Genomic DNA, 13,839 nt, shown 5'->3' with positions numbered 1-13,839 from the left:
CGAAACAAGGCCCCGGGAGTAGACAACATTCCATTACAACTACTTACAGCCTTGGGAGAGCCAGTCCTGACAAAACTCTACCATCTGGTGAGCAAGATGTATGAGACAGGCGAAATACCCTCAGACTTCAAGAAGAATATAATAATTTCAATCCCAAAGAAAGCAGGTGTTGACAGATGTGAAAATTACCGAACTATCAGTTTAATAAGTCACAGCTGCAAAATACTAAAGCGAATTCTTTACAGACGAATGGAAAAACGGGTAGAAGCTGACCTCGGGAAAGATCAGTTTGAATTCCGTAGAAATATTGGAACACGTGAAGCAATATTGACCCTACGACTTATCTTAGAAGGTAGATTAAGGAAAGGTAAACCTACATTTTTAGCATTTGTAGACTCAGAGAAAGCTTTTGACAATGTTGACTGGAATACTCTCTTTCAAATTCTGAAGGTGGCAGGGGTAAAATACAGAGAGTGAAAGGCTATTTACAATTTGTACAGAAACGAGATGGAAGTTATAGGAGTCGAGGGACATGAAAGGGAAGCAGTGGTTGGGAATGGAGTGAGACAGGGTTGTAGCCTCTCCCCGATGTTATTCAATCTGTATATTGAGCAAGCAGTAAAGGAAACAAAAGAAAAATTCGGAGTAGGTATTAAAATCCATAGAGAAGAAATAAAAACTTTAAGGTTCGCCGATGACATTGTAATTCTGCCAGAAACAGCAAAGGACTTGGAAGAGCAGTTGAACGGAATGGACACTGTCTTGAAAGGAGGATATAAGATGAACATCAACAACAGCAAAACGAGGATAATGGAATGTAGTCGAATTAAGTCGGGTGACGCTGAGGGAATTAGATTACGAAATGAGACACTTAAAGTAGTAAATGAGTTTTGCTATTTGGGAAGCAAAATAACTGATGATGTCGAAGTAGAGAGGATATAAAATGTAGACTGGCAATGGCAAGGAAAGCGCTTCTGAAGAAGAGAAATTTGTTAACATCGAATATAGATTTAAGTGTCAGGAAGTCGTTTCTGAAAGTATTTGTATGGAGTGTAGCCATGTATGGAAGTGAACCGTGGACGATAAATAGTTTGGACAAGAAGAGAATAGTAGCTTTCGAAATGTGGTGCTGCAGAAGAATGCTGATGATTAGATGGGTAGATCACATAACTAATGAGGAGGTGTTAAACAGAATTGGGGAGAAGAGGAGTTTGTGGCACAACTTGACTAGAAGAAGGTATCGGTTGGTTGGACATGTTCTGAGGCATCAATGGATCACCAATCTAGTATTGGAGGGCAGCATGGAGGGTAAAAATCGTAGAGGGGGCCAAGAGATGAATACACTAAGCAGATTCAAAAGGATGTAGGCTGCAGTAGGTACTGGGAGATGAAGAAGCTTGCACAGGACAGAGTAGCATGGAGAGCTGCATCAAACCAGTCTCAGGACTGAAGACCACAACAACAACAATGTGTTATGGGGACCGAACTATAGATGCTCCAGGCATCAAGTGCTGGAGAACATAGAGGTGTCTCAGGAGATGTACATCCTCAGTACAGGAAATCCCACTCATTTACTGGGTGCTACTGGATCGGCCTCAGCCATCGACCTCTCTTTTCGCATTCCTGCCCTTGCAGACGCTGTTCAGTGAGAAGCAACTGATGACCTCCATTCCAGCGATATTTTTCCACTGTGGTTCCACCTGCTAGATGGAGTATCATCTGAATGGAAGCCACCAAAATGGATGAACAGCAGGGCTAATTGGACACTGTTGTTTAAACATTGTGAAAGTGTGCAGGAATAGGTGGGCCACATTACATGAATGATCCATTACACCATTGACTTAACCATCTCAAAGGTCTCAGGTCAGCTTATGGGGCAACCTGTACCTTGCTGCACTGGCGAGTGCAACTCAGCAATTCAGGACAGGCGTGTGGCTCTATGACAGATTAAGTACTGCCGAACAGTAGACAACCTTTTGGGTTGTGTGAACTGAGGCACGATGCCTTTCTAGGGAGTGCAAGAGAAGGTCGTGGCAAGCGTTCCTGAACTCCATCAAACGTTCCATTTCTTCAATAAAAGTTTGGGAAGCCATCAGGAGGATTTCCGGTTATCACAGTCGTTTACCAATAGCAGCAGTGCTGAAACAGGTATGTCTCCAAACTATACCAACAGACATTGCTCAGACGACGACAGAGCATTTTGTAGAGACTGCTGCCAATGTCGGCCACGATCTGGCAAGTTGCGCTTTTAGATCCAACAACTCTGAGTCTTACAACAACCCTTTCTCCATGCGGGAGCTGGAATTGGCACTGACTGATACTTGTGATACTGCACCTGGTCACAAATGTATCCAAAACAGCATGCTTCGACATTTGCCTACAGTATCAAAGGAAATCCTCCTCACACGATTTAATTTGAAACAGCAGACAGGTCACTTTCCCATCTCTTGGAGAGAGGCAATTCTGATCCCTCTCCTCAAACTAGGAAAGCATCGCACTCATCCCAGTGGTTACCAAATTGTCGCCACAATGAGCTGTGTCGGAAAGATCCCAGAGTGAATGCTTAACATCCATCTGGTCTGGCTGTTGGAGACCATGCGAGTCCTTAGCCGCACTCAGTGTGGATTCTGAACATTTCACTCCACTGCTGACAACCCAATCCACCTCAATGAGGCTATTCCGTAGGACTTCCGGAGTATTGGGACAAGGGGGAGGGGAGTACAAAGTACCGTAATCCAAGATGGCGGCGATGACGTCATCACCTGACATCAGCTGATGACGCCATCCAAGATGGCGGCTGTGACGTCAGTTGATGTCATCCACGATGGCGGCCTTGACGTCAGCTGATGACAAAAGTACTGTTATCCAAGATGGTAGGAAAGTGCCATACCCCCTGGTGGGAAGTTTGAATGTTGGAGGGAAGATAGGTCAATTGGGCTCTCTCTACTAATCTAAGAACCTAAGAAAATGGTGTAAAGATAAGTCACTTGGGCTACCTCCACTAACCTAAGTCAGCCGACCGCCACTTCTTCCTAGGGATTGGCTGGGAGAGGACTCGACCTTTGCTGGACATGAGTATTTATTTTGTATGCACTATTTATTTGCACAATTTGATGCATTACAGCCATCCAGTGTGTTCACCTCAATGTCCAGAGTCCAACTGACCTAGTACACTGTACTGCCACCAGAGAGTGCAGTCGTATCTTCCGTGATGTAACCCAAGATGGCGGTCTGGTGGTGGAGAGGAAGGGTCTCATAAGAGGAAATTCAAGAATATATTGTTTATTTATAAAAAAAGTCAGCTTGTGGTTGTTGGATTTCTCTTGATCATCTTTCTCTGCTGTTTGGAAACATGTAAGTCTTGTAAGAAGTAATTACATGGAGCAGACATGTTGCATAACCTAATGTTCGGCACTGTACTCTGGGGTGCCTTAACCTAATCTTTGGCCATTTGTTGGCACTTAACCTATTGTGCCGGTAACTGGTTTTCCATGTCACCTCATTTCTTTAAACTATTGTACCGCCTTTGATACCAAATTAAGTAATCAGTTATGTCCTCCTACCATTTTCTGGTACACTTTTCGAATTTCACATGCTTTCAGCGCCATTTCTGGCGCATTCTTCTTTGTCACCCACCCCCTTAAACTATCATACTGCATATTACAAATCAATGTAGTGATCTGCACATAATGTGTTGTTCTGCTCCATGTCACCCACTGACACACTCCCTCCCATTAACTACTGTACTGCTAACACCACACTGAAATAAAAAAATTATGCAAATTAATTAAATCTGTATTCTTCACATGTATGAGGCAGTTTTTCTTAATTTGCAGCATCCCATTGGTCGGTGAAATCGAAGGATTATAGATTAAACAAAAGATTGCTAATAAAGAACACATCAAGGATGCGCGGTGATATATTGCTGGCCTGGAGATTGGTTTCACACTCTTATATTCAATCTCCTGTCCTCGGTCAGATAGCAGTGTAATTGAGTAAGTGTCTCTCCGTATTTGACGATATGTAGGGCACTTTGCAAGGTTTAATTGTGGGTGCAATATGGCTATCTGTATGAAATAGTCCTTTTAGGCTGAAAGTCTCGTGTACAGAAAGGAAAAAAAAAGCCAGACAGTGCTGCCACACCAGCAGCATCAATAATTCGGCGGTTAAATTCGATAAGAGCCAATCATAATTCCCCATTCATTCAAAAGACATCCTTTGTGCTGAGATATAGGAGTCTCTACAAGGCGGTGAGAACGTTTGTGTATGTTGAAAGCAGGATGGGTAAGACGTAATGTATGGGGTGCCAGGTTAATACCATCAGGGGGAATGTATTCGGCGTCATTCCGCGCTATTTTCGTAAACAGGTTCCAGTAGGACAAGAATTTCCATGCGGACAAGGTGAGACATCACGAAAGCTCCTACAAAAGCGACCGTTAACCATTTCTGGGACAGTATACTTGGCTCTTATGTTACACAGCCATGTGACGTCAGGATAACACTGAGAACGTTTTAGATGGTGAGTCGCCACGAGGACATTTCACGGTGATGCCTCTGTCACGCTGGGGCAGGTAAGGACGACTGGATGCTGCTTGTATGTTCCGTTAGGATCGCTAGGGAGAAAGTAGCCTGTGCTGTTCTGGAACAGGTTTCTATAGCGTGATCAATTTCCTCGCATTTTGGTGTATACGAGAGCTTATGTCATGATCGCATGGATAGAACTGACATAGAAAAATCGATAGAATTGCGAAAAATGACAGGGGAGCAGTTATAAATTGACCGAATGTACACCAAAATGCGGGGAAATTGAGGAAGTACTTGCGTATCTTCTGGTTCGCGCAGAACAATTTGTACATGGGGGCGAATATGTGGCATCAAGAGGAATCCGAGAATACGTCTACATGGAAGCGAAGGGAATCAGGGAAGCAGTCGATTTTTTTTCTCCGTCGAGGCAGCGTTATACTGTATGTCTATTGATGTATCAGTGATACACGCGAGTTGACTACTGTATTTGATGCTTTTCAGGAAGACAGAGAACCATCCACCTCTAAACTTACATGCATCTGTGTTAAAGGATAACAGAGAGTGGACAGGGTGAACGATTGACATGGAGCTGTATGATTTAATGGTAGACTGATGATGCATTCTAGGGAGGGGGAAGTTGCTGTAGGTCAATTTTTCCACTGTCCTGGCAGGATGCATCAGTCACGTGACATAACTTGCATTCGACTCGTATACAACCATATGTTCCATATGTGGTTCAAAGCACTGTCTACTTGCGATCGTTAATGGTAAACCTGTCGGTCATCAGAGGACTTCCATCATGTATGTGATGAAATGTGGCACATTCTTCTAAACGAACTATGACTTATGCGATGTACTCCATCCCCATGTTGCATCTTGGGTGTAAAATCAAGACTTCACTTGGTAACTAAGATAGCGATAGGTGCTTGTGAGGCGTTGCAATCCCCGCGTATACATTTCCATGACAGATGTGCTTTTACAGAGTTAGTGACGGAACGACTTGTAATTTTCACATGTCGGTCACTGCTGCTATGCATTTATCTGTTTCCTTGTAAGAGGTATACCCCGCTACTAACGATAATTTTACATAGGGCTGGTGCAGGCGTAGTATAAATTCCGAACCGTGATTGGATGTGAACAGTGGGCGCTATACATATCTGGAAAGCGATATTGTACTCATATCACACAGAGCCCATATTTTAAGGAAGTAGATTTTTCGTTTTATTGTTCGATAACATAGTTTATCGTAGAGAAAGCGGGAAGATGGATGTATGTGATCAGCTTGAAATATATTTCATACATTGGTATATTAACAGTGCTACATTCCATACTACTGATTTGTCGGAAACGCAAGCAATCTAGCATTAGAGCCAGTTTTAAGTGCAGAGCATTGTAGCGTTAGGAGTGCGTGTGTTTATGTTCTCTCTTACCAACACCTTCCAGCTACTTATCCTAGAACAATACTTTAGAGATGATAGCTTGGTTGATTTACGTAAAAATGCGTCGAACTCCATCCGTCTGGAGCTCCATTGCGCATAAAAATCATTCGATTCTTGTTCTTCTTAACTGTCTGCTATTACATAACAACACTTTGAAATCCGTTACTAATATAAATCGATCAGGTGTACTCACCTCCTCGACATGAGTGCATCTCGAGAAATCTTGTGTACTTGGGTGGGTTGCGACTCGGAAGGCTCTACTTATTGACGAGACGTGGAGTGTAGCGGTCTTCTTCTGATCGGTTGGAGATTAATTCTCTAACGGTGCAGCAGGGCAGGATGGTCAATGACTGTGTGAGGATGGTCTTTTACCCTAAGACAGGGAGAATGCTCTCTGACTCCCGTACTCGGAGAGATGGATCGTAAATTAAGTACTATGCTCGAGGTCTTAGAAATATGTAGAGCACTGTCTGGTATACTTTGATTATTTATTTATGTGTTCAAGAATTAACTGTGAATGGGCATACTGATTAGTCATCCATCCATATTCGCAATGATACTCGCAAATTAGAGAAGGAATGGTTTAGCTATGATGCTGAAATTGGGGAAACATGCTGTCACATCACTGGCCGGTGTTGAAGTTACTGTAAAATTTCTTAAATTGTTCACACTATCAGTTGTGATGTTTGTTATTAGAGTACATTGATGGTGCCTTTTCCATCCCATCTGTGCATTGGCGCGCTGCTGGTTACCACATAATGACTGACTGATATCCCTTTTTAAGTTGGAGAAAGCATTTTGGTGGGTGGAGAGCACCTCCTGGAGTGGATAGCACCAAAACAGTAATCGCGTACATGACTGAAATATGATGAATCAGTCGAAACGGAATGTAGAGTCCTCAGCTATTCCATGACAATGACACATGAGTTAAAATTAGTTTGGAGACCTACGCCAACGCTGTAAAACTCTTCCAGTTTCCTTCTTTTATTTACAATCATCCACTGTGTGTCGCGTGTTATGGTAGCCGCAGTAACAAAATGATTTACACTGTGCGATGTCTAGTTTTCTGCGAAAGGCCGTGGATCAGAGCGTCTTAATGTCAATTTAGGGACTGGTACAGACCTCGAAGTCGTAGCAGAAAAACAAAATGTATGGCAGTGTACAAAGCGTGTTAGAAGACAATGTTTCAAACAATTACACTGGGTCACAGGGAGCGTGTCTTGCGAGTTAGTGTGTAGTCTGTGGGATATGGTCATCGCCCTACAGTCTGGGTGGTGAAACCTTAAACTGCCCTCTGCAATGCATCAAAAGCTGTATATGTAATAGGATCGTCCCGCATGGGCAGCAGCAGCAGTTTGACAGGTAAAGTCGATGACGGATGGGGTGTCCCGTTAGGAATGCTATTCTGGGAAGTATTGCGACATCTCTCTCTCTCTCCCTCTGCGCCGGATCCACATCGCAGCTATGAATCATTGCGCCTGAAACGGCGCCTAAATGAGTTCTATATCGGATGAAGTTAGTGTAGCTTTAATAGTTCGTAATTTTTCTCTGTTGGTTGGTACAGAATAACGCTGATAGCATGTTGGGCTGATAGATGTGAATGGACGCAGATCTGCTTTGGACAGTAGTATCCGTATCTAGTTTGGAGATGTACCACATTGCCCGCATTTTCACCGAATGGTCAAAACAAACTCCTGTTGCACTAACTCAGGTCGTTCTGTTTCTACACGGGTTGCTGAAGGTGCTGGATGTCTTTTTCCATCTTTTGCTCAGTTCCGACTTAAATTGGAAGAATCACATGCGCTAAGCTATAGAAATGGGATAAGTTGCAAGATGTGTAGGGGTTGACTAAAACCACACTGGAATTTTACTGTAGCAGACATGTTCGAGAAAGGTGTCTCGTTTCGAGATACGAGAGTGCCTGAAACATGATTCACTTGTGAGTGTGATCCAGTGCAGGTATGTGGTTGAATGGAAAGACTTGATTCCAAATAGTGGACATCATTTCTAGCAGACTAGACATCTGTAAAGCTAGTGTACATTTTCTTACGACCTCAATCAGCACATCATCGTCAACTACTGTTTGTCATCGCCTATAACTCAGTGGAGTCAGAATACGTTACAAGTGCTATAGAAATATCTAGCTGGGGTGGTGTGAGAAAGTCGCGAATACCGCTTACATACCATGTGCCTTAGCTGAATCACTGTCAAAATTCAACGATTTTATCATGAGGTTGCATCGTGGGCTATGTGTAACTGGAGTGCTGGTCTGATAATATACACTCCAGCGATCGCCGTCTCGGTATTTGTCCAGATAGGAAACCCATCTCATTCAGAGGTAATGTCGTACCTCGTTTTATAAAGCCGGTATAGCTTTTGACATGGATACTTGTGTGCACCTGTAGAACCACTTGTGACCACTTGTGACAGTAACATATGGTAGTTGTTACGGTCGGGTTTTTAACATCTGGCCGATTACGTCTCTCTTTCTAAGATGCAGTGGTAGCACTCACAAGAAAAACTTATGAGACATGTCCAGCCATCGCTGATTTTCTCTCGGTATTATTTTGTATCGTAGGCAATCAGTTACTGATGAAGCATTATACTTAGTAGTAGTAGGGGTTGCGTGATAGGTTCACCTTGAGCATCAGCCTTATAAAGTATGTGTTTATAGTCCAAAGTATCCAAAGGGAGGAGCATGTCAAGTCATAAGAATGGTGCAGATATTTCTATTTTCAGAGTCACAGCCATCAGCAGGATGTATTTCCGATACTTCGGTCATTGTCGAATGTCGCTCAACTGAAACCGCTATCGAACATTTAATTGTAAGTATAGTGATCAAATACATATGAGGCCGCTTATTCTCCTAGGACGATTCTGTCTATGCTTGGCGTGCAGCGCTGATGACCTGTGGCGGGAACGATTCACGTTTCCTGTGGGAGCCGTCCGAATGCAGAGGCCTGTTGGCGTGTAGGAATGCAGCTGACTTAACTGTTGTCCTCTAGACAGTTGAATAACGAACTAATGCTTAGTATGTGTTGGATAGCTTTCGTGATGCGCGTGTAAATTTGAGAAGATTCAATATGGACATGTGTTTGCGTTGGACCATCATTCCCTCCCATGTAAATTGCTCGGTTCACTGCTTCTGCACATTTTGCGCCTTTATTTAGTTGAGGGAAAATCGATTGTGGTGTGTGCATCTAGCATGTGGAAGACACGTTTTCTGGATCTCTAGACATGAGAAACACCCTAGTGGACCTTGTAAATTATAGCGATGATTTGGAATCTGCTACATCACCGGCATCGGTATTTGCGAGTGGAAATATCAGTTTTCTCTATTTTTCTCGAGTTTATTGCGTTAAATGTCTTTGCAGACATGACAAGTTTCTAGTTAGTAAGTGGTTTACAGCACGTCCCACCTAGCTAAAGTTTCACGTTTGTAGAGAAATAATTTCCAGCCTATATCTTCAGAATTATGTTGCACGAGCGACCGGTAGGATATTGCTGTGTGCTTGATATCGAGAAGTACCGCGAAAATTTTATAATATTATGGCAAACCATTCGAAAATACATGTGTTCTTGTAATCCCCTAGTTTGGAGATGGGTGTAGAAAACCAAGCAAGCAAGCAGGTCCGGACCAGAAACAGTAACGCCTTTGTGGCAAGGGGAAACGAGTTCGAATTTGTAGAACAGTTGTGAGAGTGACTTCGGTCCGCTGAGAGTGCTCTGGTCAGCTGTGGGGGTTGGAAGACCGCCGACCTCTCATGGAAATATCCAGTGCTGCAAGGGGTATATACTGTGCTGTCTGTCTTCGCGGTATATGTACAAATGATGTAAAAGGGATGATTTTGTATGGCGCAGGATAGGAAATGTATGTTTACTACATCGACTCGGTATGCGGTGATATATTGCTGGGTTGAAGATCTGTTTCGCCCTATAATATTCAAGAGCAGTGTAATTGCGTAAGAGTCTTTCCGTATTTTACGATATGTAGGGCATGTTGCAGAGTTTAATTGTCGATACAATATGGTGATCTGTACGAAACACAATCATTAAGCTCTATTCATTCACAAGACATCCATTGTGCCGGGACGTAGGAGCATCTACAAACTGATTCGAACAAGATGGAGGCAAGCTATGTACGGAACATTCTGAGAAAGCAAGTGGTCAGAGACAAGTTGAAGCAAACCATCCATCTCTGGCGGGGATGCCCTGACTCATCCGGTACTGTGGCGTTAGGACATCTCCAGACCTGTAGTTGTACGATACCGAAAATTCCGGTCATTTTTTTTCTGTTCTGTAAGACAGTGCTTCGGATTCTGTTTGCGTAACTGTTCTGATTTCCCCCCGTCTGTGCGTAGAGAGTGCTCTCTTTCCAAACAACAAGAGTGCTTTTATGATTAACGGTGTTTTCATGAGCGTGTACAGGCTTTTAGAGGTGAGAACAATTGCGTATGTTGAAAGCGGGAAGGGTAACACGTGATGGACGGGCTGCCACGTTGGGAGCGCGAGGAAGAATGCATTCGACGTTATTCTGCGCTATTTTCGTAAACGGGTCTTGTTAGGGCAAATATTTCCGTGCATACAAGCCGAGACATCACGAAGATTCCTGAAAATGCGCACATTAAGTATTTTTGGGACACTATGCAATTTCCAAGAGTTTGCTATAGATACTGACATTCTTTCCAGAAGCACAGCCGTCAAGAGGAGACATTACCTGTACATCGATCGGTGTCAGACTGTAGCAGCAATCGTAATATTTAATTGTAGTTACACTGGTAATGGTATTTGATGATCTGTAGATAACTTTTGCGGAGCTTAACTGTCAGTGCAGTTTAGCGATATGTGTAAAATAATTTTACCGTTGAAAGTCTCGTCTGCAGAAAACAATGGCGAAAGGATCGCTAGGAACAATGCAACATGTGCTATTCTGGGAAGCATTGGAACATCTCTCTCAGCGCTGGACCGTTCCACAGCGTATGGGACCAGCGTCAGCGGGCCTTGGAGTTCTGTGACGTCATTATAACACTCGAAGAATTTTAACTGTATACACGAAAACAAATCCAACTTTCCCCTGCAGCGGTGCGTGAGAGCGACGGCTTGCGCTGGTTTGCGTCCGGCGGTGGCTTGTGGCGTCGTCGGCGTCGGCGGGATGTGTTTTTTATTAGCTATCTTTTGTTTAAACTATATTACACCGATTTCACCGACCAATAGGATGCTGCGAATTAAGAAAACTACCCCGTACATGTGAAGGATACTGATTTAATTAATTTGCATGATTTTTGTATATCAAAGTGATGTTAGTGGTACAGTAGTCAATGGGAGGGAATGCGTGAGTGGGTGACATGCAGCAGAACGGCACGTTATGGGCAGAACACTACGTTAATTTGCATAATTTTTATGTAAAACGCAGTACAATAGTTTAAGGGGGTGAGTGACAAAGAAGAATGCTCCAGAAATGGCGTTGAAAGCATGTGATATTTGAAAAGTGTACCAGAAAATGGTGGGAGGACATAACTGATTACCTAATTTGGTATCAAAGGCGGTACAATAGTTTAAGGAAAGAGGGGGTGACACTGAGAACCTGTTACCGGAACAATAGGTTAAGTGCCGACAAAAGCCCAAACATTAGGTTAAGACAACCAGAGTACAGTGCCGAACATTAGTTTATGCAGCATGTTTGCCCCATGTAATTGCTTCTTGCAAGACCTACATGTTTCCAAACAGCAGAGAATGATGATCAAGAGAAGTCTAACACCCCCCCCCCCCAAAAAAAACTGAATTTTTCGTAATAAACAATATGCCCTTGACTTTCCTGTTATGAGATCCTTCCTCTCCACCAATTTCCATATGTTCCATACACTGCCTTGAATCCCATAAATTGTTTAAATAAATAATATTCCACAGAATATCTAAATTGTTTAAACAACATTCCATACACTACAGTCGAATACCCTCCAAATGAGCGATCAAATGAGTCTTTTTCCTGCAAATTCCTAGGAAGAGGTGGCGGTCAGATGACTTAGGTTAGTGGAGATACCCTTTTTCCCGCCATTTTCTTAGGTTAGTACAGGCTGCATTGTCCTGATGGAATTTGAACTTCCCATCTGGGGGGTGTGGTAGGTGGGCGTGGCACTTTCGCACCAGAGAGGTTAATTAATTTATCAATTTAACTAAGTAATCAGTCAAATTGATAAGAGTGAGAGGAAGGCCTATTCCAATAACTCAGACCTGAAAATATACCTGTAGCAGCGAGGGGGGAGGGGGTTGGGGTGGGGGAGGCGGTGGAGGGAACAATAGGTTAAATGCCTGTCAATGAAAAGGAAATGGGTGAGACAGAGAAGCACTTCACAGAACTATAGGTCGAGTACCTGTCAATCAAAGGAGAACAATAGGTTCGTTCCCGAGTTCGTACCTGCCCCCGACGTAGTCGACCCGCACTAACAAAATTGCCCAAAACGAAGGTTGCTCTACTATTCGTGTGGAGCCAGTTCCAACCCAAATCCAAGGATTTAACCATCTGCCACTCTAGCTATAGCAGAAGCCCAGAGTAATTTTAGATATAGTGCAGTACCTGAGAGGCTGAAGTCCTGTATATTTTCTTAATACAGTATTTAAGAACATTTCATGTGAGCACCACAACTCTTTATGTGTTTTTCTGTCATTTTCCCTTATCGTGTCCGACTGCCTTGCGATTTTACTGTCTTCGACACAGAACAATATGCGATCTTACCGAGTGACGTGGTGCAATCGTTAGCTCATTGGACTCGCATTCGAGAGGACGACGTTTCAAACCCGCTTCCGGCCATCCAGGTTGAGATATTCCACGATTTCCCTAAATCGCTCCAGGCAACAGGTTCCTAGTAAACGGGGTGGCCGATTTCCTTCCGCAACCTTGACAGAAACCGAGCTTGTGCTCCGTCTAAAGACCTCGATGTCCTTAAACGTCATCTTGTGGTCACTGGAGCAAATGACGCGCGATTCGGGTACGAAATTGCTCGCCTATTCCGATTCTCTGAATCGCCATCACTCTTTACAACTTCCTCACCCAGCAGATGAAGTAGTCCACAATATGCAGGACACACTCCTCGTAGTGCGACGGCTGGGGAAGGAGCTCAGCTAGCTGAGTGCGCTGCTCCTGCACGCTGTTCAGACACGGAGGTGGGGAGCTCAGCGGCGGGCGGTGGCGCAGCGCAGGCCACCACAGGCGGGCCGTGCTTCTCCTCACTCACTCACTCGTCTCCGCGTAGGTCACAGCCCTTTTAAGACGCACGGTTTCTTGCTCCGGCTAGAGAACCCTCCGCTGTGTGGTGCTCGTGGCGTACGGATCACTGTGCGCCACATTTTACCAGACTGCGTTTTATTTTCAGACCTGAGGGTAGCGGCAGATCTGCCGACAGACCTGGCTTCTATTTTTAGTCACTTTCCAACGAATGTGGTTAAAGTCTTAAAGTTTTGAGAATTCTCCAACATTTCTCCCAAGATTTTAGAGAGTTGGTCTTAATGTATTTCCACTGTGATTTTTCTTATCCATGTTATTTGTAAATGGTCAGCCAGTCACGTTTGCGTTTGCCTTTGCCGTTGTTTTGGCTCCTCTGTCGCTTCACTCGTGTTTTGCCAGCGGGCACAGCAGCAGCTCCACGCCTCCTCGGCAGTCTTAATGCGTGCGAGACAGAGTGACCGTGCGAGTGGACGCAAGTGAGGTGGGAGTGACTGCACGAGTGCCGTTCTTTAGGTTAAATCCTCACTGTGTGTAACAATTTTAGCGATCTTATTCGCATTCGTACCTTCTAAAATGGGTCAGGACGTTGATAACTTCGACCCTGCGCGCTCACAAAATCAGAACACACACACACAGGAAACTTGATATCTACTG

The sequence above is a fragment of the Schistocerca piceifrons genome, chromosome 2, assembly GCF_021461385.2.
Source record: "Schistocerca piceifrons isolate TAMUIC-IGC-003096 chromosome 2, iqSchPice1.1, whole genome shotgun sequence".
Lineage (NCBI taxonomy): Eukaryota > Metazoa > Arthropoda > Insecta > Orthoptera > Acrididae > Schistocerca > Schistocerca piceifrons.
The sequence above is the reverse complement of the archived record's forward strand: the minus strand, read 5'-3'. Positions refer to the sequence as shown.